General features: G+C 36.6%; 1 protein-coding gene across 7 annotated transcripts in view; it reads left to right on the forward strand.

Annotated features, from left to right (window-relative positions):
- The window catches only part of INPP4B (inositol polyphosphate-4-phosphatase type II B), a 380,968-nt gene that overhangs the window by 57,780 nt on the left and 300,628 nt on the right, over positions 1 to 22,560 (forward strand). Inside the window, exon 2 of one of the 7 annotated variants that reach the window (XM_038135230.1) lies at positions 14,966 to 15,067. The exons of the other annotated variants lie outside the window; for them this stretch is intronic. The gene's annotated coding sequence lies outside the window, so the exon portion shown is untranslated. The remainder of the gene's footprint in view (positions 1 to 14,965; positions 15,068 to 22,560) is intronic. 7 annotated transcript variants of the gene reach the window in all.

The raw sequence follows: 22,560 nt of genomic DNA on the forward strand, positions 1-22,560 counted from the left end.
TTATTTTCAGTGTTCAACCAGGTGGAACGAACCCTTAAAGTGACATGAGACCAGGATCAACAGTATCATTGACAGGAATGTGTTGTCTTTTAAATTTTATTTTATTCATGGGGACTCTGAGTTTTGAATCTGTGCTCCCCCATGCCCTAGTTTCATAGACACAAATATTTTTTTGTCTTATCTGTGAACTGCCTATGCTTTTAGCCTGTCACTGTCTTCACATTTCAGAACTTAATTCAGTTTGTGGGGGAATGTTTGCAGTTTGTTTCTGTTTAGTGGTGGAAATAAGTTGGATAAATGTTTGACCTACTAATGATTTGGTCCTCTTCTAAAATTTGCAAGGAACTGGAGATATTCTTCCAAGATGTCTCTTTAGCTGCCACATGAATAACAAGGAATCCAAGTCTTTTTTTTTTTTGCATATGTGCAAGCTAATTTCAATGTTTTCAGCTCCATTCTCCAGTATTTTAAATGTGCTTTTTTGTTGAATGAAGGAATGTCCTTCTAATTGTTTTTTAAAAGAGGTTTTGAATACATAATTTAATTTATATAAAGTAGGTAAATTAAGAATGAGGAAAAACGACCTTTTTTGTTACTTGATTTCTTAATTGCATACTCAGTTATTTTTCAATTTTATGCATTATTCTCCACCTTCCTTTCAGAGTCCGATAATTTTTGAGTATAAAGCTCAAAATTGGAAGTGTCTTTATAAGGATCATTTCAATGCTCAGTTGCATTCTTAAGCCAAGTATTTGTGGTTGGTTGCACATTTTAAAACATTGTTCCCTGCTCACTGTGTAGGGAAATATAACCTGAAAGCATGGCCTTGCTCCTGCGAAGGAAGCAGCATGGCTTGTATGTAAACATTACAGGCTAAAAACCCTAATCAACGGGTGTGCCTATGCATGCTAGAAATTCTGGTTAAGGAGATGCGAACTGTGCTTCCATGATCTTCACCTCTCTCTGGTTATCATGAATGAGGATTTTCTGGGTGACCCTTCTCTAACAGATTTATTGCTTCATGTGCCTCTTCAGTCTTTCTGCTTTATGGAAAAGATCACTAAAGACAAGGAAATTTTGCACTGAATTCTGCATTCCACCACATTAATGTTGCTATTCCTATGTCTGTCCTTCTTGTCAGAAAGGAGTTCTCATCTCTGAAACAAGATGATAGTTGTTTTTTTTTTTTTTCCTGGTGCTAGACCTACCTAAATTGTGATAGCTGTCTTCTAGGGCAGTCCAGAAGATCTACACTGAAACCTCACATCAAGGTCAGAATACCCTTTTACTGGAATGATTGAATCTTGCTGATGTCAGCTTAGGATCTCTAAATTAGGCTTTCTATACCTCTTTCCGTATGTACGGGAAAAGTAAAATATCACTGTCCTCCTTTCAGATATATTAAGACTTTTCCTATTTCAAGTTAGGAGCCTATACTGTTAAAGTCAGAAGTGACTTTTAGAATTGTGTAGCTAAAAGAAAAAAGGCCTGGTATTGGGTCTTGCATGTGATTTTTGTTTATTGCTTTAAGTTGTCCCTAAGGAGAATTTCTATTTTTTTTAGAACAACCAGTGAAATATGGAACTGTATGAAATATCTCCTTAACAAAGTATTGTTCTTAAACATTGCTGGCTTCTTCTCTTTTCTTTCCAGTCTTGCAGGAGTTCCAAAGCTGTAAATACTGAAATGTTCCACTTGTAGAGGAATATATATTTTCTGTTCCAAAGTAGATATAAAACTGTTGAAGGAAGTCAGCTCTTGCCTATTGAGTAATATTTTTGTGGCTTGTAAAATGGGAAAATGGAATATGTGAAACTGAAGCGTTTATTTTGATGTATTGCTGGCTGTTACTCCTTTCAGAATAATAAAAGGCATATTTAAGTATGAATTGGAGAATAATGTCAAGAGAAAAAATGTTACTTTTTGGCAATGGTTTAAAATAAATTAAACTTTAGAAAGGTTCAGAGTCAGGTTCATTCATTCCCTTGCATTAATATATCCCTAGTATTTTTTGTAGTCAATGACCTTTTCCATTTCAAACTAAAAAGAAAAAAAAGCTTTTTCTTATTTTCTTCTTCCACTCTGAAACAGAAACATCTTTAAGTTCAGTAAGTAATCAGACATTTACAAATGAGGGAAGGAGTAGAAATTTAGAGTGAAATGTCCCATAAAACTGGAGTAAACAAAATTTATTTTTCTTTGAAGATCAGGTATATGCATAGGTAGTGTTATGGTGTTTTTTGGATTCTTTTGGGTGTGTTTGTTTATTTGCTTTTTGTTGTGGGTGGCTCTTTTTGCCTATTTCTTGGAATGTGAGATCTGAATTCAGTAGAGAGAGCTGCCATTAGGCCAGGCCACTTTCAGGAGCCATGGACACCTTGGTTTCCAGCTAGGGCTTGCCAGACCATCTTAATGAGGTGTTTCGCATTCTCCAGATCAGCAGGTTGTCAGAGAAACTAAATTCTGATTAGCTCTGTTGATGCATAACACACCTGTGCTTGTACAAGGAGATTAAGGTAGCTGCTTCTTAACAATTCCCAAGCTCTTACAACATAGCAGCATATAAAGTGCGCAGCATGATGGCCACGTCACTGTTCATTTGTGTGCATCAACGCAAATATTGATTAGAAATTGCAAGAAAGGTCAAGACTGTTCTTTCAGCTACTCTCACAACAGAGTTCTACATAATTTGCCATCATGGTGACAACTTCTGCTTCTGATTCCTCCATTAATTAAAAATAGAAAAGAAAAAGGTCTCAGAAGTCTTTAAGTGGGATATTACTTGTCAAGCACTAGCCAGCTATGTAGATACCTCAGCCAGGTTCCTTAAATTTCTTCAGATTCTCAGTGAAGGAAGACAATGACATATCCTTTGAATTCAATTATCAATTTGAGATTTTATTACTCTGTTGGTCAGGATGCCTCTAAAAGCTGGCTCAGAACAATATTTAGAAACTTCTCATTATTGGTGAAACCTTGATTTTCTGCAGCCTGGTGAAGTGAGATTCAAAAGTCCATAGGTATAAAGAAAAGAAATTTTTCTCTATTATCTCAACATTGCTTCATTCAAAAAGCATCATTTGTACTTCACATAAGTCTTATCTTAAGAAATAAAAAATGAAATTTTTATTTCTTCTTTAAAGATTGAGTATGTCCTTGGAATTCCAAAACGCTGACTGTTTTGGGAGGCAAAGGCATCCATTATATTGTAACTTAAAGTTAATATAAAGAAAGCAAATTTAGAGTTTTCCAAGTTTAGTTCAGTTTAACTTTCTATTAAGCAAATGTTTATGTTTAAGCACAGCTCTCAAAGGCATAATTTAGGCAACTTTATCTTGCAATCAGTGTCAATATACCTTTTTTCTTTGAAAATTTTAAGAGGAATGGTGAATGCTAATGAAATTCTTTCAAATTAGAGTTTAATAAGAACCAAGTTCAGCAAATGTAGCCTATTGACTTTACTATGATCTCTATTTGGATTAGTACATGGTGCCAAAAATAACATTCCTTCCTGTTGATACCAATTACTGTATCACACAACTATCTTGTAATTTTTGTCCTTATTGGTGGCATTCGATTTTGTGGTTGAGATGAATATTAAATTGCAGCTTTGCTTGCATTCTTACTTAAGATGAAAATTTTGTAGTACAGGTTACTCTGCTTTATTAGTTAAATTTTATGCCAAACAATTTCTGTATATTTAAGAGCTTCATGTCAGCAATGCATCAGCTTTCACTTTGTGTGCAATTCCTATTTCTCTACCAGTAATGTAGGTTAGAATGACTGAGAGGCATATAACTTGTAAGGCCCCCCCAAACTATTCCCAGATGCTATTCACTTTGACTTCACTGAGAGTGCTGTGAACTCAAGGTTTTTAAGGTTATGCCCTTAGTGTAGGACATATTTGAGAGGGGAACTCAAATTCAAAGTCAACATTGCTATGTGTTGCATTGACTTCGTGGATGAGTGAGGTGTGCACACACTGCATACAAACTAATTATATTAAGTATTCTTTTAAGTGGAAAAAATGTCAAAATAGTACAAAACATGTTAAAATTAGAGAACTAAGTGAATGAAAGACAGTCCTTCACACAATTAAAACACTTGTTTTCAGGTGTCATAAAACTGATAAAATAAAAGAATTGAGGTTATTTTTTCAAGGGTAAGACTGAATAATAAAGCAGTGGAAGATGAAAAATAAAGCATGTGTTAAATATATTTACGGAGATGGAAAATATATACTCAGAGATAAAACTCTGTGTTGTATTGAGGATAAATGTGAGAGTTGATTAATCAAAATAAGCCAAGAAGAACATGAGTATTGAAATTGTGAAGAAGACAGGGTTTTGTGTTGAGCTAGGAATCTAGCTCAACAGGATAGGTTAGGAACATATTGGTGGACTATTTTCAGATTTTCAGGATAGGTTTTTAGGCTTATTAGGGAAAAGTTTGCTTGTGTTCTTTATGGGGTTTTTGGTTGTGGATTTGGTTTTTTTGTTTTCTTTGCTTTTGGGTTCTTTGTTTGGTGGGGTTTTTGATTTTTTTGTTGAGGGGAAAGCATATTCTAAAGCATTGAAAATCCTACTTTTTGATCTCACTAGCTTGAAAAAAGCTATTTTCAAGCTTTTCTTTCATTGCAATCTACCAATGGCAAGGTAGAGTAACATCCTTCAGGAAAAGAAACAAGTGTGAAATACAACAGAGCTACCTTAGAAGTGCATAATTGTGTTGGTTACAACAATAGTAATGAAAGCATTATTTCAGATACTTGTTTCTGCAGGGAGAGAGGCTGTGGATTAATTAAGGATTGCTGCAGCACTGGAATGTGATACTGTTCTTTATTAAATCTTGGTTTATCCCCTGGAGACCTCAGGAAGGCAGCAGTTGGAGCCATTTCAGGTCTTTAAATCTCTTTGTTCTCTTTTGTTCTTACTTATTTATAATAGACTCAGTTGCACTGTGTGTACTTCTGCTTTGCTGGTGCAACTGACCGAGAGCTGAACAAGAGAATAGGTTTGTTTTTCAGGAACTGAAGGCTAATATTCACCCCTCTTCCATGCTTTTCATAGCATTCTACAAAGACATCTGGCACAGTAGCAGCAGCTGATGGAAATGCTCCTTCAGCAGTAGAGATTCTGAAATGTGTGCTGAATATACTGGTAAATTATGCTCTAACAGCATTCATGACTACTGGATACTTGGAAAATATTTTGTTTTGTTGGTAGGAACATGAATGGTGTAGTGCTCATTAATGTAAAACATAGGTCAAGAGGATCAGTAAGGGTCATGGAAAAAAGGTGCCTAGAGACAACAGCAGCTTGAAAAGGTGGTGACTATGAAAGAAAATATCTAAATCCTTTCTGTGGATTCTTTGCTGAAGGTGGAATTGGAATATATGTGCAATTATGTCTCAAAGGGTGCTTTTTCAAATTGTGCATCATGTGCTGTACCTTCCATGGCTCTTTTCCCTCACTGGCAGGGGAGCACCTTCTGTCTCTTGTAATAGTATTGCCTCCTGTGTACTGACTGCTCTCAGGTAAAGCGAGTGACCATTTCTACTTAAGAAACTGCAGAAATTGCAGCTGGGTTGGGTCTGATTTGGTGTAAGAATCATAGTCTCTGCATCAGTTTGATTATGCTGTCCCCAGTCTGATATTCAGAGATTTAGAGCAGTGACTGCTGTAATTACTTCTTCATTGTAACATTCATTCAGGCCGGTCTTAAAAAAAAAAAAAAAACAAAACCAAAAAGGAATTATGGGAGGTACTGTATATCGTTGTGTCGCAATTTCTTCCTGATTTTTTTTTAAGTGAGAGCTGGAAATGCAGTTTGCCCTGTGTGGAGTTGCTTTGATTAAATGAGGAAGAGATCCTTATAAAGTATCACCATTCCAGACCCCTGGGTCCAAGGTGCCTGAAGAGCTCCAAAGGGAATGTGCTTTCTATATGGAGAACAGTGGAGTATACTTGGCAGTATATACAGCATTGGACTGATGATCCTTTTCTTCAGATGCCAGGGTTGAGTGTTTTCTGAACACTCCAAACTGGATTTTTATACCTTAGTACAAAAATTATTTAACCCTTTTCTTGGGCTTCATTCATGTCAAATTGTTGCAGGGATAATAGGTTTCAGCTTTTCTTTTAGTCTAGTTGTCTCATCTTGGTTTTAAGGTAGTTTGATTTAGTCAGGGCTGTTTGTTTCTTTAAGTTTCATTCTTTTAACCTCTGTTAGTTTTCTTTCCCTGTTTCTCGATGGGGACGCAGTTAGTTCTTCCAGTTATGTATGAAACCCCCAGTTCTTCATCTGCCTCCTACTTTTATTTTTCCCTTTAGCTTTTTGTCTTTGTATTTTGTTCAGTCTTTCCATTTTCATCCAACACTCTTCCTACATTAGTAGTAATAAAGTCTCATTTTATAGTGGGTTTTTTTCTTGTCTTTCATGTGAGCCATGTTTTAGAGGCTACATAATTTCAGTGTTACCAGGCATATCAACATTATGTTGCATTTTCAAGAAGTCATTAAACCTGACATATTTTGTGACTCCTACTCTTGTATGTTATAATTAACCCTAACTAATAATTAAGATAGAAAGACTAGTAACTAATATAATGAACTAATTCTGTGCCACATTATTAAAGTAAGTTATTATTTACTTTATGTGGGAAATATTTTATGTATGTTTGAAAGGATGTTGTAAGGATGGAAAACATCAAAATGGTTCAGTTAACAAACTGTGGTTGCTTTTTCGATCTACTGAAGAGCCTGGTTGTTCAAGAGATTGAGTGACTTCAACACCCACTCATTGTTCAACATACAATAAGAAATACTGTGCCTCCTAAATCAAATTTTAACAATCTACTCCTAATTCAACATCCATTTAACTTTTTGAGCCCGATTATTTTCCAGTAAACCAGCAAAATCAGTAGCTTATCTTACTATGTCAGCCAATTTTTACCTTTAGATAGAGCATTTCTTAATGTTTGAAATTGAGGCAGTTTTCTTGCTGCTTAAGGAATGAAAATTGGTTGTATATGATTGTCTGCTTGATAGTGACATTGCTACTAGAATTTGTATGGCTTGTGTTGACTTATTGACAGCAAGCTCTGGAATTTCCTTCAGTTTAAATACAGGGCATGGCATGGAATTAAATCTGCACTTATTACTAATAACTGTAAAGCTGATAGACCTCAATATTTTACCTTCAGAGGTTTGGGGGCTGGTTGTTGGTGGTTGTGGTTGTTGCCTTTTTTTCCTTACTGGAGTCCTAATTTAATTTTCAATAAAGAAAAGTTGTTCAAAAATTTAAAGCTATTGCTATTTCAAAACAAATTAGCATTGTGTTAAAATTCTGCTTGTAATTGCCACAAAATTCAAGGAACTGGAGTTTCCTGCAGTACAAATGCAATTGCGTTCTGCTTGTACTATATTGTCCTAATTTGTTTTACTTCCATAGAGGCTGGGTGAGAATCACAGCGGAATGCTAGAATTATACTTTGCTCATGACCAGAAGGGGAGTGTGAGCTTTTCCCAGTTTTCCTTTCTTTTCTTCCCTGCCCTGTGGTTCCCAAACCCAAAATTTTAAAGATAGATTTAGAATTAGGCTTATCCATCTTATTCTATTAGTTCCACTATTTCAAGTTTCATGAATGTTATCCACAAAAGGTCTCTGCACCAAGATCAATCCAAACAGGCCGTGCAGGAGGAGGCTTGCTTAGCTTTTGCTCTCTGGAAGAAATGCAAAACTTTGTTTTGAAGTCATCTGTGCGGTTGGATCATGTCTCCTGAGGTTTCCCTGTGGTGGGGCTGGATTGAAGGTGGGCTGGGCAGATGGGGTCTCTGATGCACCAACCCTCCTGCCCATCTTTGGAAGACCCATCCTTGCTCTGGATGAAGGTTGACCTATTTTTCTAAGATTATGCAAACTTGTCCTCCTCTCTCTCTGTTGAAGCATGGATTTTCTTGCCTTGATCAGTTCTCTTTGGAAAAACAATACAGGAAATAAATTTTTGTTTTAGCTAACCATCAGAAATATCATTATACAAATCTGTCAACACTGGTCAAAATAGTGAGTTGGTTTGCAAACATTTTCATCTGCTCACAAAGATGTGGATCAGAGTCATAAATTGATCTAATTTGGGAAATAACAGGTAGTGTGTAGCCATGGATGGCCAGGAAGGTAACAGGCTGCAGCCTCCATAGATGGTTTTGTTTTTTATAAGCCCCTTTTTATATTTTGTCTGAACCATCTAGGATAGAAGCATTTGCAATACAGAAAATTTGGCAGCTGCTCTCAGGAATAATTTTGTAGATGTAGGTCTCTTCAACTGTACTTATTTTTGATTCTGCTATCTAATTTGATGTATTTTGATCAGGGAATATTCTGTGGAAGACCAAATTCATACTCTAATTTTGCCATGAATAAACAGATATTATATATAAGTTGGTTACTCCTAGATAAGCCACTCTTTAATTATTAGTATGGAGCTTACGATGTGAAAGAAAATACAAGGAAAAGCCAATAAATAAAATGTTTTGCTGCTTGTGGGCTCAGACAAAAATAGTCTTTCCATGAAAAAAAAAAAATTGGAATGGAAAACTGCATCTACCTAAAGTATTCCACATAGAGAAATAATAATGAGGATTAAAGCAAAAGGTCGATTCCTGGATTGCTAGCAGTATTTTGTGCAGTTGGAGGATTGAACAGCAGGCTTGGCACACCTACATTGATATTGACAGGTGGTGTTTTTCTTGAAGGTCAGCAGCTACACCAGGTGAAAAATTCCATGGTCAGGCAGGAGACACTTTGACTAGTGATAATAGCATCAAAAATTGATTTATTTTGCTAAGGATTCTAAAAAAAAATAATTACAGTATCTTGTGCTTTATTAGTTTTGGTTTTAGTTTTATTATTTTGTAGGCTTAGCAGTAACAGGATGATGCCTCCATCTTGCTTATCCTCTGTACAAGGTTTAACAAAGGTAGGTGCCAGATTCTGCATCTAGGATGGGGCAACCCTGGATGTATGGACAGACTGGGGAATGAGAAACTGGAGAGCAGCTCTGTGCAATGGGCCCTGGGTGTCCTGGTCGATGGAAAGTTGAATGTGAGTCAGCAGTGCCCTGGCAGCCAGGAGGGCAACTGTGTCCTGGGGGGCATCAGGCACAGCATGGCCAGCTGGGCAAGGGAGGGGATTGTCCTGCTCTGCTCTGCACTGGGGCGGCCTCACCTCCAGTGCTGGGGGCAGTTTGGGGTGCCACAATATAAAAAAGACATGAAGCCATTAGACAGTGTCCAAAGGATGGCCACGAGGATGGTGAAGGGTCTTGAGGGGAAGTTGTATGAGGAGTGGCTGAGGTCACTTGGTCTGTTCAGCCTGGAGGAGACTGAGGGGAGACCTCATCGCAAACTCCAATTCCATACTTTCCTTGTGAGGGAAGCGGAGAGGAGGCACTGAAATCTTCTTTGTGATGACAGTGACAGGACCAGAGGGAATGGCTTGAAGTTGTGTCAGTAGAAGTTTAGGTTGGTTATCCAGAAAAGGTTTTTCACTCAATAGACTCCCTGGGGATGGGTGAGATTAATTTGTTTCCTTTGAGCAATGTTTGAGCTGATAGTCTCAAAATTTGGTTTAAAAGTGTTTTGCACAGGATAGAAGTAGGACTGAGTAGTTTTCATATTCTCGTCTGTAGTATCCTTAGTATAATGAGCAAGTCAAACTAACCTTACAGTTTTCACAGTCTCTGTTCTGCTATGTTGTAATTTCTAATTTGTGGCCCCAAAAAGCTGCTCTAGATTCCCTGGTCTTTAGACTGTAACGTTGCTCCTATCTGCTCCATTGCACAAAGCATTGCTTCATCAGCAAAAAAACAGGATGTAGTGAGTGAAAACATAGAAAATCTCTATATAGATATCTTGTTTTATGCCTTCATCTCCTACTTCTTAATAGAAATAAATGAATATAAGTTTAATCTTCACCGGAACTGGATTTCAGAAGTGGAAAAAATTTATGTTAAACATCCTAAAAATCTGAACAAAGTATTTGGAAATTCTGCTCTGAACTCAGTCATTTTTTTTGGAGAAATCTTTGTTTTAAATTGAAATACCGATTTGGATATATACTTCAGTGGATGAGGTTTGTTCTGCTGGCAAGTACCCCAGCAAATTTGCACTCTAAGCACCATGCTGATGGCATCAGAGAAAGAATCATTATCTTGGCTCTAAGTGATTTGAGATGATTTGCCCTAGATCAGCTAGTCCATGAGATTCTGTAAGCATGCAGCATGCTGCTTTCCCTGTATGTGCTAAATGGTTGCCTGAAAAAGTAAATGTGACATCTCGGTGTGTTGCTTTTTTAGTCAGATATTTGAATTTATGTGTGTATGGGTGCAAGCACAACTGTGTGTAGCTGAAAGGAGAGAAGGCGAGGGAAACAGTGATAAATACTTGAGAAGGCATCGCAAAGTGTATGTTCAAACTGCCAGAATTACTGCTACAGGAAAACAATGTATGGTGCATATTGCACAGCAGTAAGTTTTTGTTCCTCTCTTTAGCATGTGAGGAAATGCCACAGTTCCCCATTTCTGGGATCCAGAAAAGTGTACTAGCACAGCACATATCTCATCCTATGCTACCAGTCTTTACTATTTTTCGAAACACATCCTAAAAAAGCAAATTTGACTATTTTTCTTTATTCCATGTTCATAAATAGCTTAAGATAGTCTATTTAAGGTCAAGGCTGTTAACATGTGCTACAAGTTGTGAATGCTTCTGTACTCCAGTCTGAATTTTTCAGTTTTTGTTTATATGTCCCTCAAGGTGCTGTGCAGGTAAACTACAGTCATTGTAATTCTTAGGGCATCATGGAGTAAGGGATTCCGTGTTCTGTTTTTCATCTAAAATGCTGCTGGAAAATGCTGCTGAGTCAGTTTTGTGAAAGGTCTTTTCTTTGTAAATTGACTGAGAGCAGATTTGGGATATATTTTTTTAACCCTCTGTAAATTTTTATTAAAGTGTTTTCAGATTGCCCTATTTATTAAAGCACCTTAATTTACTTAATTTACTGGCAAAGTCAATTTCTTTAACATGAATAGTTATCCTGCCTCTTTCTCCTAAGAACTGGCAATTAACTGAAATTCTCGTTTTTGACCTGCTACATTTACCATGTGTAACATGTTTAACATGAATGTTAAACTATCTGAAGTGTTTATCTATCCAAAATATCTAAATGCTTTCGGTAATGTTGAATACCAAGGGTGTAGGCTTGTTCATTGCTTGAAATAACATGTAGTCCTTAGTGTGTTTGCTTTCTGATAGATGACACTTGGGTTTTTGCTGTAGATCAGCAGGTGGTATTTCCCTTGCACAAAGGAAAATCCTTCTGGATATAAAGTAGTTCACTTGTCTGAATCCCTCATTTGTATCAGCCTCTTCTTCTTCAGGTAAATGAGCTGATACACTGGGGAGCAAGGGAGTGATTTGTGTCGAGGATAGGGCTTTGTGTGGGGGTATCTCCCACCAATCTCTGTTTCATGTAGCTGTGTTCAGCTTTCCTTGGAGTCAAGTAGCTCAGATTAAGAAGGTGATGCTAGAGTAGGTGAACAGGAGAGAAGAACATGTCCTGAGTGAAAAATCATCCTGTTTTTGAGGGCTGTGGGAAGGACTGAGAGGTGATTTCCTGTTTTCAGATTCTGCAAGTGTGTATATGTCTTCTGTACTGTTCATTGGACTGTAAAATAAAAAATTATTAGCCACAAATTTTATAGTAGCTATGCTGTTTTTGAAGCCTGGTATATTTCACCTTCAGAGGTGTGGGGGTTGGTTGTTGGTGGTTGTGGTTGTTGCCTTTTTTTTTTTCTTTTCTCCTATTTCTCCTGGAGTCAATCTCTTGTAGAATTCAAATGAGATTCTAAAAATTATCAGGTAGAAATGGCAGCAGTCGCCCAGCCACAGATTAAGTATCCCTAACTCTTCTTGGGGGAATTATTCTCTCAGATAGATAACAGCAGAAAATTAAAAGGCAGATGGTTTATTTTGACTTGCTTACTCATCCTCTCACTGTGCAAGCAGACTTGTTTTCTTAAAACATCCTTAAAAGGATGTTCACTAATTATGTTTGTGGGCTTTCCATGTGATGAATAGATGGATAAGTTTAAAAAATAAATAGAGAGCAGTCTGAGTAGTTACAGATTTAGCTAGGATACAAAAAGATAATTTTTCTTTGTAAAGAGATAATAGAAATATTATAGTAGGCCTTAGGAATCAGCTCTTCACATGATTTGGCTGTCTGAATTCATAAGAATATTGCTATGCTAGTAGACCTACTCTGTAGTGAAGAAGTACAGTTTCTAATGGCCTTAACAATAGCTGGGAAATCACCTCTGGGTATTTACACAGACAGATCAAATAATACCCTGGCACGCAGGACTGAATTGCTGATCCCAGAGTCATTTATTTCAGTTTTAGTAATAAAACAGCAAAACCTGGTGCAGTGGAAAGACTTCTACTCAAATATATGCCCCAATGTAATTGCAGTCCATGCTTCCTTCCTCCAGCCTGCCCCTGTGGCATTCAGCTGAGCTGTGCCCCTTGTCCTCCTTGTGCAGATAAATTAAGGCTAATAATTCTCAATGTAATAAAAATATGCAGTAGGCCTAATATGCAATATATGCTATAATGAAGAATACTTTTACTATTATGTTCTTGACATTTTTAGGTCCCCAAAAGCACCTAAATATCCCTTTTTTTCCTATTCTTCTAATTAAGCCTTTGCTAAAGTGAGAGAGTAAATAATTTGAGTAGAATGGAAACTGTATACTAACAGAAAAATGTTGCTTTTTCAAAGTTACTTGTCCAACAGTGGTATGAAATCTGTTCCAAGTTCAGGCCAAGGGAGGAATATAGGGTTTTCTACTTTGTTATAAGATGGTGCAGGTAATTGTAATAAAAGTGCAAGCTCTACAGGCTATTTTTAGTGTATTTATTATGTTTCATTGTAAAATCACTACAAAATTCTCATGTTACTTTTTTATTACTTCTGATCATTTAGGATAAGGTTGATCTTGGAACTGGCAAATGGAAACCTTGATCTATTTATTTAACCAGAGCAATTAATTCAAAATTCAGGCTTGTTTATCCAAGAGCAACTATTTGAAGAAAAGGGTAATATTCTTTTTTCAACACTGGAAGAATTGGTACCTCATGAAAAAAGTCTGTCTCTAGAAGAGGGAAGAGTGCACATGGCTAGAAGAGAACCTGCTTTAGGCTAGAAGACTTTTTTATCCCTCTGTATGGAAAGGAAATGTAAAAAGTAGTTTGCTGCATTCAACAGCACTGAGCCTTAAGGGGAATCCAAGTGAAACAAGTGAGCTTTGGTTCATTTTTTTGTAACTTCTGTGAATGTGAAAATATTTTTTCACTGTATGCAGTCCCAAAATAGTATGCTCTGTCTTATCCTTGCTGGTCTTTCAAAATGGGGAGCTATTAGAGTAAGTAACGTCTCCACAACTACCTGAAAGGAGAGTGTCAGTCTCTGCTCCCCAACAACAAGGGTAAGGACAAGAAGAGACAGTCTCAAGTTGTGCCAGGATGGTTTAGATGAGCTATTAGTAAAAATTTACTCACCAAAAATGGTAAAGTCACCATCCCTGGAGGGATTTAAAAGATGTGTACATGTGGCACTCAGGGGCATGGTTTAAGTGCTGGGTTAATGGTTGGACTTCATGGTCTTAAAGGTCTTTTCCAACCTAAATGATTCTGAAGCTCTTATTCTGCTTAGTTTTTCTGACCTGGATCAGAGTAGTATCCACTCTGTCTTGTGAAGTGTTGTGAATTACATAGATATTTCTTTCAAAAGTGATGAATTTCTCAGTGTTAGTTTATGTATGTACTTCCGTTTTAAAGAAAGAAACACAAGGCAATTCTTTCTACGTCTGTTGGTGGAGAGTTCAAAAGCACAACATAGTTTTCAAATGGGATTGCTTACTGAAACTTCATCTCCCTTTTCAAGCTGCTGGTTAAATAAATACATGGTTGCCTAGTGCATTTGCTGTATTGGTTTTAGGAATCTGGATGTGACTACCTGTCCCTGATGCCAGACACTGATGCTTGCTATTTCAGCTCTTCTGTAATTCAACTTTTTGCAACACTTGAAAATTATGAAATGAAATAACAGAAATGAAAATTAGAATTGCTGTACAGAAGATAGCAAAACATAAAGTGCTTGATAATGTCAATTTTGCTTATTATAAAAATATATTTTAAAATCCCCCAAATCTCTTAAACACATACCAGATGACTAAGACTGTTATTAAAGAATGTTTTTGGAGTCTATAGAGCTACATTTATGTTATGATTGTGTTATTCCCCAGATCAAAGCTACAAAATAGACAACTAGAATGAATATTTGGGCTATCTGAAAGCTTTAAAAGACAGGCAGTCACTGATGTTGTGAAATTTCATTCATTAAACACAGTAGGAATATAATACTCTAAGTAAAGTAAGAAATTTAAATTACTTAATTGTGAAGTAATGCCAAATTTATTGTAGCTACTTTTTCTTTGTACTACAAATGGTTATAAGGATATTACTAGTTGTTTTTCAGGGTTTTAGCTGCAGTAAATCTGCTATTTCATGTCTTTTTCTTCTCCTTTGAAGATTGACACCTTCAGACAGGAAAGTGTTAAAAACTTATAGTAAGTTTTTTTGCAGGCAAAGCTAACTGTTGCCTCTGTGTCTGTCTGCTTCATTTTGAGCAAATCCCCAAGTTTCAGCCTGCTGGGATTCACAAGGAGGCTGAAATATACTTGTTGAGGAAGCTCCAGAACTGAACATGGTGGGGCAGAAGAAGCTCGACTTGTGCAATAAATATGCAAAATTTCAACCATGGGACACACCAGACATGTTCTTGACTCCTTGCCCTGCCAGCTGTGCAGGCAAAACTAGTACAATAATTTTATTTGACTTTTCAGAGATGCTGAGCTAATAAGAAGCAGAAACTCGGGGAGAAATTGTGGCCATTGGTTGAGATGAGATCTTCTTCCACTGTCCTCTGTCACCAGGCAGTTCTTAAGGTCAGTCTTCATATGAGGTAATCAAGTATGAGATGAAATCATTAGAAGCAGTGGCAGAGGAGGTGAGATAAATGTTCTTTCCCTCTCTATGTGACATCAAGTTCACTGTAAAATGGTTCATGAGGATCTTGTTGAATCGAAAGAGCCAGTGCTGGCCAATAACCTCTTCATTTGACAATAACTCCAGTGTTCTGCTTGTCTGCCTTCAGCTTTCACAGAGGCAGGACCTGAGTGATGGTTTTGAGTGTGAGGAAGTGGCATGGTGGCCTTAGAATTGCAGTAGGGACAGTACCATTGCATGCTTTGTAAAGCTGTTTTTCTAATACTCTAGATTCATTCTGTTTTGATTGCAGATTCCTCTGCTTTGCTGGCAACATCCCACATTGAAGTAGTGTGTCCTTTGAGCTGCATCAATGTTAAAATCTTGAGATGAAAAGAAAAAGCATATTTTGTAGTATTTATTTTCTTAAGTGTAGGATTTGAAATACTTAACTTACAGGAGTTTTCAATTTTGCTAGTAACTTGTCTTTGATGGATTATGGAGTTTTACGTTGACCGTAACATAAGTAGTTAAGGTAAAATGGCCATAGAATTTGCAATTATGTGAATTAAAAAGTCCTGTGATGAGATGATTAAAGTGGTTGTTTCCTGCATATGGAAGTGTAGGCTAGCTGTTTAGTAACAAAGTTAACCTGTTCTTGTTATATACATGAAGGAATGAGAGAGGTTCTTTACAATAAAGAGAAGTTATTCAGAAAGACAAAACCATGAGATCAGAGCTGTATTAGCTGAAGGTACATTGATGGAATGGTAGGGTATTATGCAAAACAGTGGGAATAGATTCCCAACTTCAAATGCTGTTTACCCAGATGGCATGGAAGTACTGCAAGGAATTGTATTTTACACTTGCTCGCTGCTCTTTTTTGGCTGTGGGAATTAAAACTGGACCCCTATGTGCCATTCAGAACTGTACACAGGAGAAGTGGCTCAATGGAGACTGGAAACTGCATGCACAGATAGAGTTGCTCAGATTCTCTCACTGAAGCTTAGATCTTGGAATGGAAACATTTTATCAAGGCAAGCCAGCATGACAGCCTTTTGTATTTGGCTACTATTTTTAATGAGGCTTGGGGGTTCCAGATCCATTTAAGACTTCCCGTATACCACTCCTAATGAAAAACTGTGTGGAAATCTGGTTTTGAAACCTTATGGTAGTGACTTTTAAAATTTTCTGTTAAAAACCTCAAACCTGACTTCTAACAGCACAGGCAAAAAGCCTTCTCTGAAGCAAGTTGATTTATTGTGAAATAAATTTTATTTTATTTTTATTATGGTACTGCTTAGCACTGTACTCTATTGTCAGGTTTCTGATGTGTTCTATTTAAATTGAAGTCATAGCCAAAGGGAGTCTAAATTATGTAAATATTGTCAAAACCACTGGGGGAATTATTGCTTGCTGCCTGTCAATCAATATAATTTAAAATCCAGCGCTTCTGAAAGAACAGAGGGACAGCCTGCATAAGAACCTTTTTTAAGAAATTTTTCTTTTAGAGAGACTTAACTCATACAGAGACAGACATCTTGTTAGTCCAAGTTTCAATTCAGTTTTCTTTTTTGACTGTTTTATGTCCTCTTTTAACCTGTTTTTGATGCTTAAGAAATGCTCTTCTTCTTCTGCTTAGGAAAGCTCTTCTTTTTTTCATCTTAGAGATGAATACTATTTTATTGGACTACATGAGGAAAATGAAGGTATTTTGTATTTAATGGCTTTCTATAGAAATCTAATTGGATAATGATTTTGTCTTCATGGGTAAAACTGGACGTCACAGCCCTCTCCTGGAAAAGACAAGCGAAGGGGGTACATGGACCTGCTTTACACTGGCTGCTTGTAACCATAGAGGGACAGAAACCAGAAACTTGTGGAAAAATACCAAGCAACAAGATGAACTTCATTTGATTCTGCTGTTATCAAGTCTTCTTGGTTCAAATTGTCTTGCTCAGCATTGCACAACTGGAAAGATGCAAGCACTGCTGGTGTCTTGCCGTACAGGGTGAGAGTAACCCCATAATAAGGGGTATGTGTTACAGACAGCTTAATGAGGTGGAAGACTTGATTTTGATAGGGAGTTCACATAGCCTTGGAAAAGCAAAACTACTGAATTTTTTTCAATCCTTAGAGACTTTTATGCAACATAGTAGAAGCCTTTGGTAAAAAGGGACTCTGTAATGCTTTTACAATAACTGAAAAGGAAGAAGATTGTTGTAGGTATTGTGAAGTGCAGAGTAGCTAACAGTATCGTAAGATTACCTGTTCTTTCTGTATCCATCCTACAAGAATTTTTACAGCAAAATGTAAATCTGTGTTGTATCAGTGGTTTTACTGAATGTTCAGATTGTGGCTTCAACCAAAATTGGACCTGTGAAATGGAACTTGTTCTTAGTGTAATTCCTGAGTCACTGATGAATTGCAAGGGAAATATTTGATCCACAGAGGAGGAACTGACAGCTGAAAAACCTGGAATAAGCCATCATATTTCTCAGTATACCTTAAGATTTTTTACTTCCTAGTTCACCCTCCTGGTGTTTGTTTTGTTTTGGTTGTTTTTGTTTTGGGAATGTTTTTGATTGGTTGGCTTTTTTTTTTTTAGTTTTTAAAACATCTTCAAAGCTCAATGTCAGTGCAGAATTCAGCCTAGTAGACATGGTTTCTCATGTCATCATTGGGTTAATAAGCAGTGTAACTATATAAATAAACTTTTAAATGTAAAAGAGAAATAGTTTATATTCTCAAACAAATGTGGTCTAAAGACACATTTTGGAACAAGTCATTATGGAAGTGTTGAAACTGATTTTCTTCTTTTGATTGTGCTTCTGTTTCTCTCTCTAAAGGCTACCTTCATAAAGAACATGAAAAGTGAAGGCTTGGTTTCCTATTTTAAACTGCACCCGAGCTGTATGAGAGTGCAGTCAATGCATTTAAGCAAAGAAGCAGGAAGACAGATTTCCCAGAGTTAGAGGCATCTGGGAAGAAGATCTGAAATCACCATTCTGAACTTTTCTCTTAGTTTGTTTCTCAAAGTAGCCTTGAAGCTTTTTGATGGGTTTCATTTCAATTACATGAAATCAAAACCTGGGGCTGAGTCAAGAGATGCCATCTTAAAAAACGTGAAGATTTCTAGATGATTTATCTGCAGTCACGCCTCTTTAGCATTTGCAGTTTTCAAAGGTTTTTATGGTCTTTTATGTGGTAAGTCTTACTTAAGTCTTAGTGGAAGACCGGCTCTTGTATTACAATATGACAGCAGTGGCACAGCACTAGGAATTCGAAGTTTTTGGAACTGTACAGTGAACTGTACCAGCTGCTGGAACAATCCTTCTCACCAATTAGTACTTTGAGTGCACAAATCTTTTTTAAATGAGAATTACAAAACTTGAGTCTTCTAGTCAAATGCATTCTTTCCCTTTTAGTTTCTTGTTCTTAACATGTGGATTCTTCTGTATGTGTTCCAAGCATGTTTTAGCACAGGTAATTTAGCTTTCATTGAATTTTTTAAAAGTTCCATGTTGTATATTCCAAAGACTCTGATTATTTTCCAGTTTTGGAGGTGGGCTGCTGCTCACCCAGAACTTAGGGCTGATTTTCCAATTATGTCTTTAGAAAAGGAAGGGAAATTTGTTTGGTGTGGCAAGAAATGCTTAATAATGTTATGATTAAAGTGGAGACTTTAGTCCACTTTGTAGTCCAATGTCACTGCATTTCTAGTTTTGTTTTTTTTTTTTTTAAGTATAAAAAGATTTTTAACGAGTAGCCTAAAATCCATCATGTAAGTGGTGAACATATTCTTAATCTAATTTCAAAGGCTGTATGAAAAAGAATGAAAAGTAAGTTTAAGTATACCGTAGGGTATTTTAGATGTAGTTTTCAGGTAATTTCCATAGCATTTCAATGTAAAGAACTTGACTATAATTGTAAGATTTTTTTTTTTCCCCCCAAGGGAAAAAAATATAGTCATAAAGTTCAAGCACTTTAGAAGGATTCTCACTTTTCTTTCAAATTGTTTGAAATAGGCTTTTTTGTCTGATTGTTGTCCCATGAGTCGCTGGACAATCATATACAGTACATTCACGGATGTTCTATTTACTTCTCCGTTGTAGTTTTTGTCTTATTGAGCGTCTTGATGATTTTTGGAGCAGTTCCCATCTCAGCTCTGATGGGCTGATGATCTTTTAAGAGAAAGGAAAGGACAGTATCTTTTGGGCTAGGAGAAGAGGGAGATAAAGTGAAAAGATCCTTTTAAATAGTAGGAAAAGCAGTAAAAGGAATAAAATGGAAAACTACATGAATGGTCAAAAATTATTTTTCTGGGGCAGAGAGCTGCTTTAAGGGGCATGAAAGGAAATTTTCACTACTGTAACAGCCCTGAAGAGTGATAAATGTCCCGCTTACCTATCATCAAAAACATCACACAATTCATTCAGCTTCCATAATAGTGCAGCTCATTTAATACTTGTATTTGAATTCTTGCCATTATTCATAATCTTTAAACAGTAGTTTTCACCAAGTACATTTATATTTTATGCTCTATTCCCATAGGTATGTTTTCCTAGTTGTATTCAAGCTGGATTTAATTTTATTTCTGGTCCACCCACTTTACCTCTTTAATTTCAGCTGAACTTTTTTTCTCAGCCTCTTGTGTTGGAAGTAGTGATCCCACTTTTATTCTGTATTAGCTCACTTATGGCTCTGAAGGAAATACATTTCTCCAATGTCTGTCACTTTCTTCATGTCAGAGATGAAAACTTTGCAAGTCTCACTGTTATCTTTGTATCCCAAGGTGTAAGGTTCTCTCTAAAGCTGAGATTTTACTCTGAAATGATATAACAATGTACCAGTCACATATTGACAAGAGAGAAAAGCAAATGGAGGTGTAGGTGGGATACAGCAGAAGTGGTGAATTGTGTTATTATGAACACTGTTGATATTATGAACACATGTTCTTTATTAAAAGCAGTATGGTGACCAGGGTGGCAGGAAAAGCCATTTTTTTGACCACTTAGTGTATAGTTGTTAGATAACTTGGTATATCTTTCCAAGCTCTCTTCACCAAATGGGGCCAGCAGAGTATTAAAGACCTCTAAGCAGGTCTCTTCCTACACAAACAGCAGTTGTCTGCTTAGGAAATCCATGTGATCCAGCACAGCATGTGAGAATAGAGAATGTAGGAAATGCTTTACAAAGCTCTAGCACTAACATAGTCACTTGGTTAGAATTGAATTGCCTGATTTTCTGCCCCCTGTGCAATGGAATAATCTTGTCAAATTATGTAGGGAGCTTGGTAGCAGTGTCACAGCAGGCTAGTGGCAGAATTAGGTAAAGTTTCCAGTGTTTGACTGTTTAGGAATTTTATACATGTTGTCCAGGACTTCTGTGGCTGGCTGTGCAGAAATCGACAATTTTTATTAACAAAACACCATTACAACAGAGTAATTTGTTGTAATGGTGTTTTATTAATAAAAAATGTTTTGAGTCTTACTTTTTTTTTCATTTTTTTGTTTGGTTTTGAGATGAGCAGCAAGATGGTTTCACTGTGCACCTACTTCATATGGGCACCCTTGTTCTGATTCAGGAAAAAGCCCTAGAACAGTGCTTTTACTCTGTGTGTGTGTCTCAGTTGTCTTCCTGTTCAATTTGAATGTGAATTATTTGGTAGCCTATATTAATACTTGCTTGCATAAGGAATGCATGATTTTGATATGCTTCTGCATGGATTTGCTAGCTATCTGTTGGATTAAATATTAAATATGTTAATTTGTGGCTGCAGTTGAGTATTGTCCCAGATCAGCGCAGCTTGTCTGAGTTGTAGGTCTATCTAGAGATTATCCCCTTGTTAAAATTTTTGGTATTATTTTAATGTCTGTTCTGTTCTTTGTGACATTCTTCTGCAAGAAGAGATTTGGCTGTGCATCACAGAAAACTCTTCATATTAAGTTATGTAAAACTAGCTGAAAATTTATTCTGTAGCTGTACCCAGCCTAAAAAATGCTACTAGGGAATTCAGTATTTTCAGCTCAAGAAGGAACTAGAAGTCATTTACAATAATGGGTGAATAGCCTTTTACACAGTTTTTGCAGATGGGAGATCTATATTGGACTTCAAATTGGGATGCCCAAGCCATGTAATCAGCATTTTACCTGGTAAAGCTGCTGGCAAAAGAAAAAAACAAAACAAACCATTAAAATAGCATTATGGGATAACTGAATTTATTATTGGTAAGATGAGGCTAACTTCTTTGTGTACTAGATACATGGATACACTTATCAGTTGCTTTTTATTATGATTAAAACTTCAATTGCTTGAGTCCTGCCTACTTCTTGTCGGTAGTATCTCTGAAGTCCTGCCTTGGAAACTGGAGTGATCTAACACAAAATGCTGAAACAAACTGGCTATGCCTCTCCAAAAGATTATTAGGCAGAACAGACCTTAGGATTGAAGTCTATAGGTATATGTTCACAGTCTGTTTGTTTTAGGATTACCTTCTACTAAGTTTGAATTGCAGGACATGACCGTATTTGTCCTTTTTTTTTTTTCCCCCCCATATTTCAAATTCATTTGAAAATTATATGCTTCCTGGAAGACAGAATCCATATTGGCTGCCCTCACATATTTTGCTCAGGATTACTGGATATACTTTAGAGAAGCCTCTTAGTTGATATTGTACTGAGCTCAAAAGTATCTTATTGAGTTGCTAAACTGGGACATGGGGAAACATTAGATGCTTATTTACAAAAATAGGCCATAGTTTTCAGGCCCATTTTCAGGGCTGTTTTTTTAGTAGCATTACCACCATGTGCTTCATATTGGCTGAGGTCACACTGCAACTGGGAAAGGATTTTCTCTTTTTATTAAACTTTTAAGTTGTTTTTTATTGTTCACATAAATATTGGTTTCAATTATTTGAAATACTGAGATCAAATACAAGAAGCAAAAGCAGCAGTGTTTTTTCTTCTTTTTTTCCTGTTTGCTTACCAGAAGTTAAGGTGAACTGTCATGTACCTACTTCTCCTTCAGAACTAGAAGCATCCTCAGTTTTGTGTGGTTCCCTGCCTGAGGAGGGTGGGAATATTTACAGTGGTGCTGAACTAAATTTATGAACTAATGAGACAACCTGCAGTTCATTCACTTTTGCTTTCCTATGCGTTTGTTGTGGGGTACTATTGTCAAATATTCTGTAATTTGGAGTGCCCTCTTTATAGATGTGCTCCATTCATTTTTGAGGCTTGCAATGTTTGAAAAAAATATAATCAAATTGTCATGCTAAACCTCAGTAGATTAAGTAAAATTTACAGTGACTTGTAGAGACATAAGAGACTTCCTCCAATTATGTGAAAATAGCCCAAGTTTGTGAGAAGATCAGGCCTTGTTGCTTTGGGCTGAAAAGGAGTTATATCAGTTATCAATTGAAATAAAGTTTATTCTTTTGAAAGCATCAGCT

This window comes from Motacilla alba, chromosome 4, assembly GCF_015832195.1.
Source record: "Motacilla alba alba isolate MOTALB_02 chromosome 4, Motacilla_alba_V1.0_pri, whole genome shotgun sequence".
NCBI lineage: Eukaryota > Metazoa > Chordata > Aves > Passeriformes > Motacillidae > Motacilla > Motacilla alba.